Source organism: Agelaius phoeniceus, chromosome 6, assembly GCF_051311805.1.
Source record: "Agelaius phoeniceus isolate bAgePho1 chromosome 6, bAgePho1.hap1, whole genome shotgun sequence".
Classification (NCBI taxonomy): Eukaryota; Metazoa; Chordata; class Aves; order Passeriformes; family Icteridae; genus Agelaius; species Agelaius phoeniceus.
Window position 1 is genome coordinate 43,826,221 of NC_135270.1, and position 20,652 is coordinate 43,846,872.

General features: G+C 33.4%; 1 protein-coding gene across 3 annotated transcripts in view; it reads right to left on the reverse strand.

Moving 5' to 3' along the window:
* The window catches only part of CEP128 (centrosomal protein 128), a 104,146-nt gene that overhangs the window by 33,353 nt on the left and 50,141 nt on the right, over positions 1 to 20,652 (reverse strand). The window lies entirely within an intron of this gene.

The following is a 20,652-nucleotide window of genomic DNA, read 5'->3' on the forward strand; positions in this document are numbered from 1 at the left end:
AAAATGGAACAATTTTGCTAAGGAAAATAATTCACTGTGACAAAATATTAGAAAAGTTTCTTACAGTCTCTACAAGATAAAATCCTAATATCTTGTATCATCATGTGTGACAATTATAGACATTGGCACGTATATGCACATACATAATTTTTCATATTAGAAAATATTTTTTTGGAATTCTGTGGCTTATGTCATGAGTTGCTTTTCCTTTTTACTTCATTCACATAGTTTTATGATTAAAATCATGTTTTTGATAAATTGTAACATATTTAGAATTCTGGGACCTTGAAGTTATAACCTCATAAAGAGCAGGAAAAACAAAAAAACATGCTGCAGGCTTATGGCTATTTCAGCTATCAGAAGTTCACTCATAAGTTTTGCATGAGAAGAGCATTCCTTTATCTAAGCCAGAGACTGACTTTGAATTCAGATATGCTCCAGTTTGGTAGCAATTAGGAGAGTTATGAGACAATGAAACTGCCTTGACAACGTCAGAGGACTGAATTCTGACTGTCAATTTCCTCAGCACCCTAGTACAGAACTGCTAACTGAAAGTATCTGTGTTTGCCTCCATAAGAAATAAACTTTACTGATACTTGCATAGTTCATAAAGATAAGTTTCAATGATTTACAATAGTAACTACAGAAAATATTCTGATATTAATTTGTCATTTTTCCTTTGTATCTCTGATCTTTTCTTCTTCTGTTGTTATGAAACCTTCCTGTGAGCACTCCAACCCTCTTTTTTCATAGCTTATTATTAATTTCTGATTGCATGTGGATTGAGACTTATTTCCAAGCACCAGTCCTTTAAGAGATGTAGATACCATGTAAAAAAATTTACTTAATTCTTTCACACGCTGAGACATTGACTCGCTATTATTTCTTCTTAACTTCAATGCCACTTTTTCCAAATCCTTTTTTAAAATTAGTAAAATTATAATTTCTTCACTTTGTTTTGGTGCATCTATGTTTTTCTGGATTGTTCTTTGGTATGCTTTTTCAGTCCAGTGATCCAACTGCCACATAAATTACACTAGCCAAATGCACTGCCATCAACATTAGTACAAAAATTTGGGTTGAAAAGTAGCTGCCCTGTATGTTTACTTTGGGTATATTCCAGTATTAGATGTAAGTTGATAAAAATTTGTATTACAATACAAGCTTTAAAAAATTTAGGAGCAGTGAATAAGTTATAAGAAAAGGGTGGGAAATGAAAAATTCATCCCCATGTCCCCTCTGACCAAAAACCCTCAATTATTATTACTTTGCTTTATTTTCATTCTAATGTAGTAATTAAAATGTTACTGTATAGGCATGATTGTCCTAAGCGAAAAGGTTGCTATTACAAGGTTCCCTTCAAACATCTTCCACAAATGTAAAATAAGTTGAACTGATTTCTCCTAACAGTCTCTAGATTTGAAAGCTCTGCATCTCAAATTAGGGTTATCTAGAATCCATTTATCCTACTCCTGCCCAAATCAGTTGTCCTGCAGGATGCTTCACAAAACTCTGTCCCTGGAAAGGCAGTTCAAGTTGTGTTAACTGACAAAATATACACCTGTACAGAGGCATCCTTTATGAACATATATTTAAAAATCAAGTTCTGCATTTCAACTGATGATTCCATTTAGTATTCCATGTAAAATAATGACATGTTTTCTCCAAAGCTGAAGTAAAAAAAAAAAAAAAAAAAAAGCCATATATATTAAACAGCTATACAAAAAGTCAAGTCATATATAGCATATTATACCATTCCTCTGGACATCATTTATCATGACAGAATAACTTTGCTTACTTGATCTGAAGAGCTCTGTTAATTTATTTTATCATTTGTACAATACTTCCCATATTTAAGTTCTTGTGCAAACTTAAATATATGTTTTATGCTTTATGTCATGTGCCAGAAAATAATGTTGCAATAAAGTTAAGACAGAGAATGCATTGTGTCTGCAATGAGCAGAGCAAAGATGGTCACTGGCCCTAGTGGAAGCTCCTTTCATCCATCCTATGAACAGCCTCTAAGTTTTTCCAATTCAAATTCTGTTCATAAAAGAAGTTGCACAGTGCCATGGGTTGCTACAACAATCCTGCTACCATCTTCTTTCAAGGCTTAATGTAACCACAGGGTACTTGGGGATTTTTCAAAGCAATGCATCATTATTCTCATGGGGCACAGAACACATCAATTTATAAATTTACTAGAAGAAATAGCATTATTGAAAAAGGAACCTTTAGGCATTGATGGCTCTTCTCAAAAGATGAATAATACATGGGAAAAGACAACAAGAGAAATGAGATGTAGAAACAAAGATATTAATCAGTATACTCCCTTTTTATTTCTAGCTAAATATGAATATTGCAATCCAATAAGGAACTATAAGCTAAAACTATTAAAAATCAGATATATTTTAGATGTTTAAAACTGCACAAAATCAGCAGCAAGCTCAGGACATTGTCTGTAAAATTAGGGATCATGCTTTTCTGCAGCCATAAAAAAACAATTTATTTACAGTTCCTAAATTCCAAATCATGTAAAGATTATATCTCACTGAGCTATGCATCTGTATACACCAACTGAGTGTCCTTGAAGTTACACTACAGTGACTTAGATGTGACTAATCAAAGTTACAGGAAAAATATAGGTTATGATTTAAAACATTCTGTCAGAATCATTATCTCTTACAGTTTTCCTGACACTGAACCACCACAGTATGTTTCAAAACACTGCAAATACTAAGCTGGAGATAAAGATTATATATTCCATCATACCACACTGACAAGTGAGGAAAAAAGGGTTATTTGAAAGGATTTTTCGCACACAAACTCCCCAGTTGTAATTTTTATTGCTGGTGAAAAGTATCAGCAAATAGATTTAGGAGCAGATATTTATTGATTTAAATGAGTAAAATGCAACAGTACTACCTTATTTATCCTAGCTGATCCATTAATATGCCATTAACTAACCAAAACGTTGGAACTCTTTTATGAACTAAAATGTTCAACTCCTTTAGCTTTGTGCTGGGTGTAACAAAGGTGGGAAACAGGACACTGACATTATAATAACAGGAGCATCAATTTTTTGATTTCAAACACTGCATGACCTGCCATTTTAGAAACTGAAGATAATGATTGACAACATTCCTCTTCACATTCTCAGAGAAGATTGACATGCCAGAGAAAAATCCACAAATTGGACCAATACCACAATTTTATGTTTATCTTCTTCTAGCCAAGGAGAATGCACAAATACAGAAGTGCACACAGAGTCAATTCTTATAGCCATAGATATCTACTCATACAGTGAGAAATTCTAAAATGTGATTCAGTGAGGTGATGAATACATTCACACTACAGTTCAATTTTGAATTCATACGCAATATGCTGTAAACTATCCTAGATATCTTCAGGCTACTGGTAGGTCTGACTGAATACTCTCACCTCTCCCTAGCAGTTGCAGATCACACAGGAAAATAAAGAACAACTCACATAATACAAAAAATACAGCTACCATGTGGCACTAAAGCAAGAAATCCAGGTTATTACCAGAAAAGAATGGCAGCTTGGAAAAAAAATTGTCAGCATAAATTTTGCACCATCAAGCTAAGAAAAGCTCTTCTCCAAAACACAAGTCAGGGCTTTCAGTTATATATTAGTAAAACTATTTTGGATTTCCCAAAGTTTGTAACCCTAAACATTAAGGTTTTAAGTTATATAAGTTATATAAGATATCAAACTCTTGAGAAGTCACTTAATTAGACACTCTGATCATATTACCTTTAAATTTGCTTTGATCAAAAATTGTAAGGCTTTTTTATGTCAAGTATTTCCCATCATTCTCACTTCAAATACACAGCCTACAGCATTCACTCATTGTTTGGATATACTTCCCACAAACCTGCTGAACAGATACTGCAGCGTTCCTGTAGATGCACAAGGCAGCCAAGCAGGTTTCCATCAAGTATGAAGGAATTTTCAAGCAGCTGTATATCAGTTTCTCTCAGCTAGAAATTACTTATCTTGCTCACATCTACACAGCCAAGTTTAATAACATATCACTTACAAGTTCTTCCCTTCACACAATGAATCTGACATGAAGGCCCTATTTTGGGGGTGAATCAAGATATTTCTAGCTGAACCAGTGTAACCAAAGTGTTTCACAAGATAATATATATTAATTCATGTCCAGTAGAGGCAGAACAACTGCGGTTTTGCCCTGTACCTGTGTTAGGTTGTGATGAATGGCTCCACAGTACTGTGACAACTGTCACAACCCAGAAACACTCAGTTCTAAAGGATGCTTCAATGAGGCTCAAGCTTCCTACTGTCAGGCCCAACACTACAAATCATCCTGGCACTAAAGCAACTGAGATGTAAAATAGCACTGGCACCTACTTCACACTATTTTAATTGTAACAGTACTTGCCACACATGCAAGCCATGAAGGGAATTTCTACATAACCATATTATTATCATCTTGAAAGAGTTTTATAGAAACAGGTATCTTTTAGAACATTAATTTTTGCTAATGTGGAACAAGGTCCATACAGTATTTGTATTTCAGAATTGAGTGTTTATGTAATCCCAAATTCAGTGTTTATGTAATCCCAAATTCAGTGTTTATGTAATCCCAAGTGAAATTTTAAAAAGAAAGGAGAAAAAAAGTCTCAAGTGATTTCTAATACTGTTTAGAGCCTTCCTAGTTCATTACCAAACTGTTATATTAATACTGAGCACATTCCACTGTCTTTAAAGATTTTAGTTCAGTTCCCACCACTGCAAGCAATGCAATACTCATGATCACCAAGACCAAAAAGCTCTTATCAGTATCTAAATCAAAAGTTTTCTCATTCACATTGAAAAAGAGCTCCAGACTTAAAAGAATACCATTTTAAAAAATGAAGTGCCTTTTGAAATATTCTTTGCCTTTTCAGCTCCTAGCAATCAATTTATTAGCTGCTGTAGTTAGCAAGTTACATAGTCAATATTTTAAAATAATATACTTTACAGCAAACTTGAACTTTTTTGAAATGAATTAATTCTTTTGATAACTTTTAGGTATACACTTGTATTTTTACTGTGTAAATTCAAAGCAGATTCTCCAGCTTACAGGGATGCATTGGCTTACCCTAACCTGAAGCAGCATACTTAATCATAACAGAAAAAGAAATAGAAGAAAGGTGTCAGAACTTAAAAGAGAAGGAAACAATTCACCATTCAGATTCCCTAAGAGACTTAATACTATACAAGAAACAGAACTGTTTTCTTTCTACTCCCTGAGGCTTAGGCAGGTCTGATATTTTGTAGAAAAACTTTTAAACATTCGCATCTCCAGTCTGGCCTTGTCTATATTTCTCTATTTGCACAGAAGCTAATTACTACTGGGGAAAAAAAAAGAAAAAAGGATAGCTTATAGAAGGGAAATGTAATCATTTAGGGACAACAGAGAAATGTGATTTAATATTCTCAGAGAATTTCTATTCAAGTTATACTCATGACTTTTAGAAGACTTCTAGGAACGAATGATACATTACTGGGTTATTTCCCTTTCACTTTGATTGGTATTTGATGTAGATATGCATATCTCCCACACTTCATTTAGAAAACCTCTTCCAATTTTTTACTTGTCCCAAGAACCAGTCCAAAATTCTCCTCATCAGTTTTATAACCTCACTGTACCTGTCATTACCTGAACTACTACACTATCTGCCTTACAGTGAATTCACAAGTTCAAGAGTGGATACATATATATATATATTCAAATACATAGCTTAATAACACAAGATACTTGGCCAAGTTGCTGTAACCTCTTCTACAGTCCAAATATGATTGCATTGGAATAGTTTGTCTGAATATGAGATTAAATATATTAAAAAACTAAACTATAAGGTTACCAATCAAAAAATTTTAAGTCCCAATGTGCTGCTTTTTAAGAGGCCTTTATCAAAAGAATGAGAAGGCTTTTTTCCAAAAGCTTACATGAGATCTTTTAGTTCTATTCCTGGCTCCCCTCTATTCCTGGGAAATTTTCTGTGCTTCATTCAAACATGGCTAAAGAAAATATTTCTCTATCTTCTGACGTGAAGCTCAAACAAAGTGCACTGAAATCCATGCAAAATATTCCTATGAGCTTTCTTATGAATACAGAAGGTGACGACAGCCCAAAACTTCACTATGTCAGCAACTGCCTAAGGTATGAGCTGGGAGAGAGAGCATGGCTATTATATTTGTTTAGGACCATACTGATTCCCAACTGAAATTAAAGTAGGAGGAGTATGAGGGAGGGTTGTGAATATAGAAGCAGTTAAGACATCTTGAAGCAGCTATAAGCATTCTGTTGTTTTGCTTTGAATGACATTTATGTACCAGTGGACATGCTGTAGAGAATTCCAAAAGTTCCTGAGGGACCTTGGGGCTTCTAGTTAAAAACAAAAAATCACTAAAGAAGAACTTCCCAAAACAGGCATCACTTCCTAGATGCTTTAGTAAGTTCCAGTAAGTTTCATTAGGAAACAGTTAGTGACACAGACAAATAAGTTTAACCTTAAAGTGAAAAAATAAAAATGTCTCATTCTGGTTCAAAGACAATTTCATTACAAAAACATGTTCAAGGCAGGTCTCCTAGCTCTGTGGGGCTGAACTTACAAAGATGTGTATACCTATTCATCATCAAGTTGTATATTTATATGTATTTATTGTCCATAAATAAACATACATATATTAGGGCAGCATGCTCATGAATTTTTTACCAATGGGGCATGCAATCAACAAAGTTTAGAGACTAGTACTCAGTATTTAGAACCTTTGAAGAATCTCACTGTTGAAGTAAGCAGACTATGGCTGGCAGTTAGCATTCAGAATTTTTTTCAATAAAGGCATTTAGTTTTTATAAAGCTGAAATGTTTTCTAGCCTTTTACTCCAAAATTCTTTCTCCTTAATACACCAAGCAGCATACATCATAACACATGGAATTGAGAGGAAAAAAGCAAAGTTCAAGTAAGAACAAGGTCAATTGAGAAGGGTGTCTATGGGAAGAGAAACTCTGGTAAGAATGAGGAAGAGAAGAAGGGACTAGAACTATTTACAGTAAAGGGACAGAATGTGTGGCTTATCATTCAAATAGAGGCTCTCCTATGAGCAGAAGATCATATCCAGCATATCTGGATATGTAGCTTTTGAGCCATAAATGACTGGCATAAACTAATCTTGAAGTGCCAAACACATCTTTGTACATAAAAGAGGAACAGTCTGTATGTTAATACAAATCCCTACAAAGATTTATCTAGAATTATGAGTGTCATCTCCAAACAGCTGCCACTATGAAAAATTAAGAGGTGGTAACCCAGGTATTGCTTGTTCTCTGAAGTAGTGTCCAAATAAGCAAGCTGAATCACAGACAGACAAGAATCAAGGGTCTCTTCTAGAATCTAGAGAGATATTACATCAGAATTAACACAGCTGGGATAGCAATAAAGGTAGTAACTCACAGTAAGTCACAACTGCAGAGCTATAGAAAACCTTCTGTTTGCATTATTTGCTCAACTGTTCTCTACAGAGATGTAAAAGCATATGAAAAGCTAATAAAGTCAGACCACTGGAATTTCAGTTTTAGGCAGACTCGTTAATCAATCAACTTGTCTCAGTCTTAGGCAGCCACTTTTCCTTGCCAGGAATACTAAATCTTCTACATCAGTGTCCTTGCACTACGGATCTTAACCTGCTTCACTGCTGCAGGATGCCACCACCGTAGCTTTTCTTATTGAAGCCTTTACTAAGCCATGATTCTACTGACAGAAAAAAACCACTGCAGGCTAGAATTTTCTTTATGCCTCTATTTAACAATTTCTTTTAAAACTCATTTAAATACACATATTTCACACTAAATTAATAATTTAGACAGAAGAACTTTCTTGAATGAAAACAAGAACTTCAGCTATCAAGAATGATACAACCAAAAAAAAAAAAAAAAAACAAAAAAAAACAAAAACAAAATATGAACAAAATCATGGAAAATTGATCTAGTAAAGCAAAAAGTTTATCTGAACAGCGTGGTTTCTGCCATGAAAATTAAAATGGCATGTACCAAATACCAAAAATGCAGTTGACAATTTTTTTCCCATTATGTTTAATTAACGTCTTGGATAGCTGGTTTGGAAATGGCTTAGGAGTTTCAGGATGCTGACATTTTTGGATTACAAATTATCTAGTTATAAAAACTGTATCCACAAATCTGTAACCTTCTACCAGAAGGTGTTGGTTGAATCTATGCTCAAATTAACGATTTAAACAATATTAAAACATCCCTAATAATTGCAAGTTACCCTCCTCTTGTAACATCCTTTATGTCAACATTATGGTTTTTTTTTTCTATTGAACATGCTTAAGGATAAAAAAAGGATAAGAGTACAGCAGGAAAAGCCAGCATTGTTACTGCCTATGCCCTCCTTGTACATGAGCTAAGGAACATTGTAACTGCACTTTAAACACAAAATCTAAACCTCAAACAGTAACAATGGCAAAACCCCTCCAGTCATTACAGATTCTGGATTATGCCTTTTATTTGCAGGCAAAAGAGCAAAATGTTTTTAACTGCAAAACAAACTTTCCTCATGGCAAAATTTTTAGTACCATTAAAGGTAGTAATAAAATATTAATTTAATTTCAGTCACCAAGACAGTATTTTCAAATTTCATCTTGCTTATCATCAAAGGCACATATGCCAGAGACAATTTGTTAACACACATACACATGGTATTTGAACAGTTAAACACTAGATTTGGAGTATGCTGCCATGCTTTTTTTTGGCTACTATTTATTGAAACATCTATCAGAAAACTCCAGCTCTTCTTTCAGACTATCATTAGAGTGGCATGACTTAACTACAATAACAAAAGTCTCTTTTCAGTTATAACTATACAGAAATTCTTATGAGGAAAAAAAAGATTTAAAACCCTAAAAATAAAGATAATTGAGGAAATAATTGAGATTTACTGCATTTAGAAATTATTCTCAAACAAAACACAATAGTGACATTCTGAATTTCTGCCACTAAGCATTGTGTGACGATTATTAATGTTTCTAAGGCCTTAAATGTCAATTACTTGATTATACTTCTAGCTGAAACTGTTACCTAATATATAGGTATTGATTACTCATGCAACAGTAACATAGCCAACCAGTGCTGGAATTGAGGCAATAACGTTCCTACTAGAAATAAATCTTGAGAACAGACTTGAAAAAAAATCTAACATACAATGATTGTGAATAAACACTTCAGATTTCACTTCACAAATTTGGCTGAGAGGCCATCAATTTTCAACCCTAACAATCTAATAGAACATTTATACTACAATGGAATTCTTTACTAATAGTTTCAAATAAGCTAATTTGGGTACTAATGGCTATGTAATCATTCCTTCTTCGTGTTCCACAGAAACCAGTCCAAGCAGCTGACAGGGTGAGCACCAACTGCTCCAGTTCTGCCAGATGTGCTCAGATCACATCCTAGATGGCATTTGCAGCTGCATTTGGCAAAATGCAGGGAGGTCACTTTGCTCCCTGCCTCTGGTTGTGCATTGCTCTTGCTTTGTCCTGCTTTGGCAAAATGACAAACCTGGACCTCCATAAGGTCTTAGTTCATTACAAGAAGAACAGCATACTGGCAAAAACCAGACAGTCCTATGTGGCAAATATTGAGTAATATATGATTATAGACGGGTCCAAGAGGAGGAGACATGGAACAAGGGATGGAGAAAGTAGCACTGACAGGAGTCAGAGAAACAGAAATAAGAATTCTGCCCTTTGTCTGCAGTGATATTAAATGTCTCCATGAATGGAAAACTGCAGTTTGACCCACTAACTCATGATTCACTTGGATTTGTGTGTAAGCTATCATCACACCTGTCTGTAGCACAGATCTATGCAAGGAAATTGACAATGGCTTTTTCTCCCATAGCTTCAGTTAGAAAACCTATTAAATAACCTGGAAAGAAAAAAAATCAGCATTATATAAAAAAAAAATAGTAAGAAATGTCTGAAAGCAAGGTCCTCATAATAGTTGACACTTAAAACAGAAAATAGAGTTGAACACTTTTATCACTGCATATAATACATAATTCTTATAATTCTCTCCTGAATGAAGAAACATTTCCTTTCTGATAATGAATAAAAGTTTCCAGGAGCACACAGAAAGAAATTGAAATGTAATTTGTTTTCATTTACCAACTGCAAGCTAGAAAGATAATTTGTCATTTCTTGTTTTAGAAAATTATGTTGATATGTTTATGGGCATGGTAGCTATATAAAAATCATGGTATGGCATATGTAAATGACAAACAGGAAATTGAATGCCACTTGCTCCAGTGAGCTCTCTCTTAATATCCTAGGATTTTCTTATTTTGATGTTTATCATCCCAACCATATTTATGCGTATCAGCAAATTTCCTTTTGGCTACATCTGAAAGACAGCTGCAGATCTTAATGCAAATACACACAGAACTGATCTTGGACTATCAGCTAAGGAATGGTCAATGATTAAGGGTATCCAGGTTTTTGAAGCAGCTAGTGCAGCTCATCTGAGTTGAAGTAACTGGGCCAACCAAAGGAGGCCAACAGCTGCAAGACAGAAAGCGTTTCTAGCCAAAGTCACTTGTTACTTGAGATGAGTAATTCTCCCAAGCCTAGAATTGCATTTCTTAATTGGGCTGTTTGAAGATCAGAACTAAACAATCAAATTTGCAATGTTCACAGCATAGGAGAACAGATAATATGGCAAGCTCAGAGATACTGGTCCAGAAATTAGGTTTCCCTACCAATCTCAGGAAAAAAGGAACTTTTAAGCAGCTTGGATGTTTTGTCAGAAGAGTAAAGCGTACAAAAAGCACACATCCTATCTCCATGGGATTCCTTGATAAATGCTGTAAGAAAGCTTTTAATTCTACTAGATGGCCCTATGTATCACTAGGACCCAAAGAGCTTCTGAGAAAACACTTACTTCAACCAAACATACATACACAGAGGTCAGTATGTCTTATTGACATCCAAGAAAATGCAACTAGAAATTATATAACTGTCTATTACACATACTACATAGAAAGATGCAATAAACTGAGCTGGCAATTATGAAGAAAGCCGTAATAGCAATGTTTACTTGTCATTTTTTCAGCTGCAGTTAGGCTTTAAGTTTATTCCTTGGTGAGACAATCCTGTTTTTGTACTGTCCCACAGTAACTGATGACATACAACTGAGACTTACCAGCTCAGCTGGCAAACATTTTAAGTTTCAGTGAATGGCAAATTTTGCTTAAGATCTAAAAAACTATTTTGAAAATTACATTATCTAAATGCACTAACTTATTATTCCTTCTGCGTAGTCAATTGCAAAAATTTACAGTAAAACAAGTCCAGTAAATTTTTTCAAGAACTTTTTATACATTGATTTGAGGAAGAAATCTCTCCTATATTCTAAAAGAGAAGATAATATTAAGAGGAAAACTACATATATAATATTATAAATGAATAGCAACATCAGAGTTTTTTTCTTTTCTTTCTCTTGTGCAGTGGAGTATGTGTAATTTTCAACTGACACTTGACTTTCCATTTGTGATCAACAGAATTTCTGGAGACTGATCACAAAAGACCCAAATTTACACTGCTGATTTAACTGATTTAAAAGGTAAGAAGGCAATTATCTCACAATGGAGATTACATGGAGAAATGTATATTAAGTATGAGCAGTATAATAAATGTACTAGAAAAAATTTGTTATAAAAACACACTGAAAATCTTATCACAAGGTTGATAAGAGCTGCAAATAAATTATGCTTATTATAGAATTGCTTATCCCATTCTCCCAACACTACATAATTTTGACAGACATATTCAAATAGTAATCAAAGAAATGGCAAAATGACTGTCAAAATCCCACAAAAATACCATTGTAAATGGGAGATCACATTGAGTATTCTATATACCTAATCCTTTACCTATTTACATTACAGTTGCACATCTGTTTAATCTCAGTAATGCAAATGCAAGGAACAAACTGAATTTTGCCAAAGTATTAAAATATTTGGTATGTTTTTATATAATGTCTCTTGCAGCATGCATTATAAGCTATGTTGGCAAACAGAAACTTGCTGGGGCATCATCTCCTAGGTTAGGCATGGGAGGTACCAAGCAAACAGTAAATGTCCTTCTCTGGAAATGCCCCTCATGTATAACTGCTATGAGACATAGGTTATAATGTGCATTGATCTGCTCATGCCTCCTGAGAACAGAGAAAACAACAAAAAACTACTCTCTTAATATACAACCAATGTTGAAAATTCATACTGTTTATGTATGGTTTTTATACCCTCTAGCCATCTTTTCAGATGGCTAAATTTCTCTTCCCTTGTGTCTTTATATTACGTATAACAAAATAAAATCACAAAAATTAAAGCTCCTGAGACCAAAAGTAAAGGTTTAAGCCTTAGCTCTAAAATATATTTTGTACTATGAAAATATGGTTCTAAACCTTCTTCAGAAAACAAGAAAATAACCAAAATGAAAATCTAAGTCTGCTTTTCAGAAACTTTTTTCTACCTCTTACCCAGAAGTTTGTATGCTTTTCTGTGGCTTCTCTAATTTTACCTTTGTCTAGTATAATTTTCCTTAACTGCAACAACATTTGCTGCCAGAATATTCTTTGACAACACCTTTTAATTGACACAAGGAAATTATCTTTTTTCTGTATGACAACCTACTGTATTAATAATGACAATAAAATACAAATCATAGACAACCTTCAGTATCAAAGTAATATTTAAAATTAATCATGCTGGGTTTCTCTACTCTGTCAAGCTTTCTGACAGCATCTTTTCCAGACCTACACTTTATACAGTATAATGTCACAGTGCAACACACAACTGCGCTTCTCCTTTACACACTTGATCATCAAAGTTAATTTGTCCCAAAGCACTAGCAAGATCAGTAACAGATATTTTCCCATTTAATAAAAACTTTGTTTACTGTAAATGTGGGTCCTTCTGCTGCCTTGACGTGTATTTTATACACCAGCAAATCAGTTTACTTGAGCTGAAATACACTAGTATTACAACTTCTTCTGGAATAAACTCTTTCTTTTGGATCTCGTTAGCTCTGCTTAGGCAGTGCAAACAAAGTCTATAGAGCAATTTAAAATAAGGCAGTGCAAACAAATCTTTAGAGCAAATGAAAAAAACAGTCATCTCTTACAGGACACAGATTAAAAACAGTGCTCAGGAAAAAGAATAAAGTCAGATAATCTTCTTGGAACCAGAGTACACATGCAACTTGCACACTATACTTCAGGGCACACATCAGATGAGAACAGTACATGAGAACAGCAACAAATTTTAAGGTACAAGACACCTGATACTACTTTTTCTTGACCTGGTGTTATAAAATATTATTCAAATTGGTGATTCAGATGGAGAAAGAAACTACCCAGCTTCTGATGACCACACACATTTACAGAGCTTATACAGCTGTCCAATACTATTACACTACTACTCAAGTAGGTTAGATTATTACAAGTTATTGAATCATCATCAACAAAATTCCCAATGAACAAAAAGAAATTAATTATGAAAACCTTATGAGTAGCAACAAATAGAATGCTCAAGTTCAATCACACTATATTTGTACATTACCACTTCAGGAAATATGAGACACTAATTTTATGAACTAAAAGCATTTTATGTTGCCATTCTTATAGTAAGAGCAGATGAACAAATGAAAAATGCATAATCATGCTGCTGAATGGCCCACATAATCATACCATTGATTCTCAATTACAGTAAGGATGGAAATTTTCATAATTTAGTAGTAATAACACTGCCTTTATTGTAAATAATTATTTGGAAATCAAAATTCTTTCCAGATAAAATTACAGCAAGACTGCAAAATACTTAATCAATTTTTATAAAATTTTTAATTTTTAATATTTTAGAAGTCACGCACTGAAGTGTTTTAAGATCAGATCAATATAAGAGTTGCAGTGTGCTGTAAAGACCTTAGATTTTAAAATACAATCATTCCTGAAACAGCCAAAAAGAAATCTTAGAAATCTTTCAGTTTTTATTCCCCTCATCATGCAATATTCCCACACTATCAGAAGCCAGCCTGAAGATTTTATACTATAAATATATTGTATATAACATACATATATCAGAAAGGACAGAGTATTTTCGTATTTTCAAATTTGAGATGTTTTTGCAACAAGTTAAAAATATTTCAACCTTAAAGGTCATATCTTATCCTACTGTTGCTTATTTTCTCTGTTTCACTGTAATACATGAATAGTGCATGGTACAAACTCATTAACCCAGTCTGTGTAGATAAGTCTCATGGACCAAGGATGAAGTATTAATATTTCTCCAACTTTTAAGAGAATAAATATGTATATAGTAGAATATTCACATTCCACTCTTATGTAAGAAGCCACTTTAACAAAACATAGCCCAACATACTTATAATCCCTTTAATACACTTGAGAAGCATCAGCTCAACATTCCCAACAGCTTGGAGAGGAAAGTCCCTTCTTCCACAGACACGAGGATGACACAAAGCTATGCAAAACAAACTCACTCCCAAGTTCCATGACTCATGGCTCATGTCTTTACAAAAGCAAGGCATCTGAAAAACTAAGTTCTCTCCCAATTTAAATATGCTTCTGCTAAAAAATCAGCTGGTTTGTAATAGGCATTAAAAACTTTATAGGGTAAACTGTGGATTGCCAAACAGCTGTAAGCTCATTGCATTACATTCAATAGCATCCTAACTTAATTCTGCCCTTTGAGCTCTTCCTTAATAAAAACGTGCTCAATGGATTTTAAGCATGTTGCATTAGAAAAAAATCATTTCACTAGGATTTTTTCATTTTATAGTGTGTCTTGCAAGAAATGGTATATTGTCTGATCATTTGATTTTGCAAGTAGAAGCAGTTTCCCATACAGACAACATTCAAGCCTTATTTTCAGAAAATGCTGCTCCTAGAATTTCAATCCAATCAAGAAAGTAATGTTCTACAGCCAAGGCATCAAATATAATTAAAATCAGGAAGACAAAGGTTTTGTCCTGGCAGCTGAAGTACATACAATATTGATGCAGTATGTACATATGCATGAAGTACATACATATATATTTCAACGACTCTCTTTTCTTGGGTTTGCACTTCGTCTCTTTTTTTAGTGGTAGGCACCTCAATTCACCAGGTATACTAAAACAAAAAAAAACCAAAATATCCACAACAAAATCATAAGTGTTAGAATTCTGAAACAAAAAGTAAGGTGATAAACTTTACAGTTAAATGTTTTTCACTAAACACAGATTTACATACTAGCAATATATATTGTTGCACAAAGGTACTGGTCAATACTCAAAAATAAGTACTGCAATATGAACATGTGTATTTTAAAAAATAATTCTCAGAGTAGAAAGGTGGTGTAGAATTAAATCCAGCTGAGGAATAGGAGACCAAGCTCTACCCTCAGTTCTCTCTTTTTTTTTTTTTTTTTGGTACATAACCACAAGCAGGCACATTCTCTCTGACTCAGATACTGTACCTGTTTAAGCAAACAAATAAAATTTTACAGCAACAATATTTACTAACAGTGCTTAATGACCTGCAACTCAAGTCCTTTAAAATAGGCAGAAGTATCCAAATCATGCCCTTGACTATGTTATGGCTTTATCCTAGAGACATAATAGATGCAGACAAGAAAAATACTTTGATATTCTCTGTCCACTCTAAAGAAGATTCAGATATATGTGCCCAGTATTATGTGTCAGTAGTTTTTAAAAAACTACATAGAGGAACCTGTTATTTAGTAAAAACAATTAGTAGCTAATTGTTCTAATCACTCATACTATATGAACTGCATAGTTAATTTTCTTGTCTTGCTTGGCTCTAAAACATTTTTAAGGATTTTCCCTTTTAACTACAAAATATGTAAAGCATTTAAAAGTACCAATCATGTTCTAATTTTCTTAAAAAAAAACAAGAAGGGAAAAAAAGATGTTAGATATAGACATTTATTACCCTGAACATGCTGATCAGAGTAAATATCCAACCCAGGAATTTGTCATATTTAACCCACTAGAAGGAAAAAAATGGGCAAACAGATTAAATTCCACTTATTTAATTTAATTTTTATACAGAAAAATCCAAAACCAGCTAGACTTCCTTTTTTTTCCCAAGAATTCACTTTAAATGTATATTCTGTAATTAAAATTATTTTGTTGTATACAGTCAACATTAAGAATTGGTTTTACTGATGATCAATTCTTCTCAAAGTGAGGAATTTTTTGGTATTGACAAGAAGTTCCTTTATCAAAGTGAGGAATTTTTTAGTACTGACATAGCACTTAAACTTCAATTTTCCAAATACACCACAGCATTAGGACTCACTTTAGAAAAAAAAGGATCTTAGATACCTTGTTAGCTGAAAGGATAGAAAAGCTTTTAACATAGCAATGAACCACACTGAAAATCATACTCTATTACAGCCTGAAAAATTCTAGGCAAAACCAATACAACAAGCACTGATTTTGAAAGACATTGAATCTATGACATAGAAAGATGCAAGATTTTGAATACTTCTTTAATTTCAAAAACTTTACTATACCAAATCATAGATAGCATTTTTTTTCATTTCTGTTCAAATTTCAAACATGATTCATTTGTATTTTAGACTAAGATGGTTTTGACCAAAGGAATAGGCACAACAGGAGAGGAACATAAAGCCCTTGCTTCAGTTTTATTTCCTATAAGACAGCATATTATTTAAATAAACTGACATCTCTTCAGATATTGATGAGTTTCTTCAGGATGTCATTGTTACCTAAAGAAGAATAAATGACAGATAGCATGCTTCTATTACATACTTCTCAGAAAAATACTGAATTCAATATAAGTGTGCAAGTGCCTATGTTGCTTGGAGTAGAGTTTTTTTGGTTGGGTTTTTAAAATTTAGTAGCCGTAAAATGGCGATATCAGTTTGGTATAGAAACATAGTACATAACCTAAAAGCATCACAGCACCTTTCATATTAATTCAAGGAGTCCTGATAAAGCTGTACAGTTGATTACAAGATTCTCTTTATTACATAGTGTTAAATCACTGTTAAGCTGTTATTGTGCTTAAAAAGAGTCCAATGCCATCATTTCAACAGCTGTAAAAAAAACCCAAAAAACCACTAGATCATAGAACACCAGCTATTTTAGCTTGGTTTAAAGAAAAAAGTCATAATTCACAAAAGAAGGAAAAAAATGAAATAATATATTTTAATTATTTAATATACACTGAGTCCCCATCCCCCTGGTTACTTTTGTTAATTTTGGTTTAGTTTCTGGTACGTGCAGGTAAACCAAGAAATAAATCTAATAAATATAGTCTCTTACTGTTAATGAGCACTACAAACTCACTAACTTAAAGGACTCATCATGCTTTCCACACCAAAAAACTGTACATAAGTTTCAGATAATCATCTAAAGTATGTGATTCAGAAAGAAAAAAGAAATCAAAGGAAATCTTAAAAACATCTTAGGTACAGTTTGATCCCATCTCTTACCTTCTCTTTTTTACAATGGCAGCCATATTTTTATGAGTGCATAAAAAGATAATGTCAAATGAAAATGGTTCCAGAAAACAAATAAATAATTACAGCAATGCATGTCTATTTCCAGTTTTCCGATTTAAAAAATTCCACAGGGCAGGATTTCTAAATGATTTGGGCTTATTTCCATTCTTCTAAGACTCTGAACGCAGGTTCATTTTGGCAAAGTTTAAAAATAACTTAGAAGTCCTCCCTCCTCCTTCCCCCATCACATTAAAAAAACCAAGCATTATTTAAAGGGCAAGAACACTATTAAGAAGAAATAAATTATTTCAACAGTAATGATTTTCAACTTCATGAATTTTGAAGCTCACTATGAAAACCAAGTACTATGAAAAGTTTCTCTGAAATACTTCAGATTCCTTCCTGTATGTATGCTTAAAAGAGTGTTCTCTCTAGTTGATGCTCCCATCCACTGTTCAATAAAAGATGACCTGAAAATACCTTGTGATGTTTCTTGTCGCCACAGAAAGGACTCTTGTTCATACAAGGGCAATATCGTGCAATATATGAGAAAAAGAAATTTAATAAAAAAGAAAGGATCAAAGCTGAAAGGGCAGATTCAGGCTTAAAGTTGTCTTCAAAACAGCATATGTACTTTACTATGTAATAAAACACAGTAGGTCATAATAGAAAGATTTTACACTGTTTTGATTTTCACAGGTTTCCAATCTCATCCCGTTCCTCAGTTTAATAGCAGAGATTGCTCAGTGTCAGTATATTAGCATTCAATGTACTATACTGTTTCTTATTTTAAATCTTTACTCTTTCTGCTTTAGTGTTCTGTGCTCAAACAAAAATTGGACTTCCTGACTTAAAACAGAAAAAACAGAAATATAATTTGAAAGATTAGGTTTTGTCAACGCAAGGTTTTACCTACATTTTTAATCTACTTTAATATACCAGGCTCTTTTGAGTTTACATTATCCACAGCAGTTGAATAACAGATAATCCTGTCTGAGCCTAACAGAAAAAAAAGAAATCAAAATAAACTGATGTCTTGCTTCAGGAATCACTTCCCAAAATCTTCACAAATTTTACTTGTTTAAAGTGACGAAACTAAAGGTAACTGTATCATTCATAGAGCTGACACCACCACTAAAACCAGCTAAAATATAAGTCTTTCAAAATTGGATTTTTGTATCCTCAAATATAAGACAATGCACTATGACAAATGCATGAGTGATAAACTCAATACATAAAGAAAAACACCACACATTTGCCCAGAACAGTTTTGTACTTGTGACAAAGGCATCTAACATTAGTCTATCACAGCTCAGGACTACAGCTGTCAACTTCCTAAGCTTTACTTAGCAGTATAAATATATATATATACACACACACAGCAGTACAGGTATAAATGTTATACTTACATAAGAGATTCTAAATATACAATAATTCAAATGTGATTGTAGAGCATTATTTCAGTAGACACTGAGAATTGATACAGAATACGTCCTGCATCACTGGGACTTGGTGTAAAACAGTTTTTGCAGAATATTTTGAGCTAAATTAAATCAGTCATGTAAATGCAAGCAGTGCACCTCCTCTTCTTACATCACTACAGCCATACTAACATTGTTTCATTAAAAAAGGAACAGATATGGTCTTCCCAAATATGTCAGGTCTTATTTTGCTAAACATTTATTTGTTGACTGTCTGTGTCTTCTCTGAAGTAGCAGTATATTATCCTGAAACAAGAGAACTGTGCAGACTTCATGTCCACCACTATGTAACATATTATGTCTACCTATGTACATGTCAATATATTCCAAGATTTTCTTGGAAAGGCAATTAAAGTATATCTGAGATTATAAAACCATTGTGTCCACGCAGGATCAAATACAGACTTTCACTGATTTGAATGATGAGCTTTTCAGACTACACCATCTGGCTAGATCATATAGAAATACAATAAATGAAAGAAATTTGTGCCAGGTCTTGGGTACAATTGCTGACAATGGCATTCAAAAAAATAATAAAAATAAAATTCTTGTTAGCTGAACTAATTTTTAAATTGTTCTTAAGAACACCATGACATGCTCAGTGATTCCAGAATGCAAATTAATTTCTTAGTTAAGAAACGGGAACTTATGCATTTTATTTCCTCAGACCTTTGTCTATTTCCTTAACATACTGAATACCTAGTGCAATAAATTTGATTCTAAGACAAAAATCACTCCAAGATGAACACAGAATCCAGGTTGCTACTGAAATATCCCATTGTGTAGATGCTAGATAAATACCTTGTTAAGTAGTGAACTGCATCCAAAGTACCAATCTGCAAACCTGAAATCAGAAGTCACATCCTCTTCAAGTCTTCTGTATTTATAAATATTGCTAGACTTCTGAATTTCTAAACTTACCATCATGATACTCTTATCAAGAATAGAAGACAAATGTAGCTGATCTTGAAGCATCTCCAGATAACAATGAAACTTCTGCTACTCTGTAAACAATCCTGAAACTCTGTGCTTCACAACTGCATTTTGCTTCATTCATATTCTCCCATGGATGATTCTCTGTGTTAGCTTACTTGCATTTGTCAGGATTATACCACATGGACAGCCAGTTTGTATCACCACAGGTACCACTGTGATAATGTTAACACTTCTACAGAGATTTGTAAGTAGGTTTTAAAACCCTACAATATCCCAGCTATTTACAAATGCCTTGGTGAAGAGAAAAGACAAAAAATACATAGTTTAACGTTTTAGTAAATCTATTTAAGATAATAAAATTTCCTTAAACATGTTCATCAAGAAAGCAATTTAAATATTTATGCCACCTACTTTTGATATGTCCACCATAAATCTCTATTTTTATTCTTTCTCCCCAAAAATCTCCATGAATAAATTACATCAGATCCACAGAAAGGAAATTTAAAAATCAATTTCTTGAGAATACAATTTCTCTGTCTCATTTTCCTAAGTTTTGATTTATATGAACTTAAATTAATGGACTATTTTCAGACTATATCAGGTACTTAGATAAGTGGTTTGTGTCAGGGGG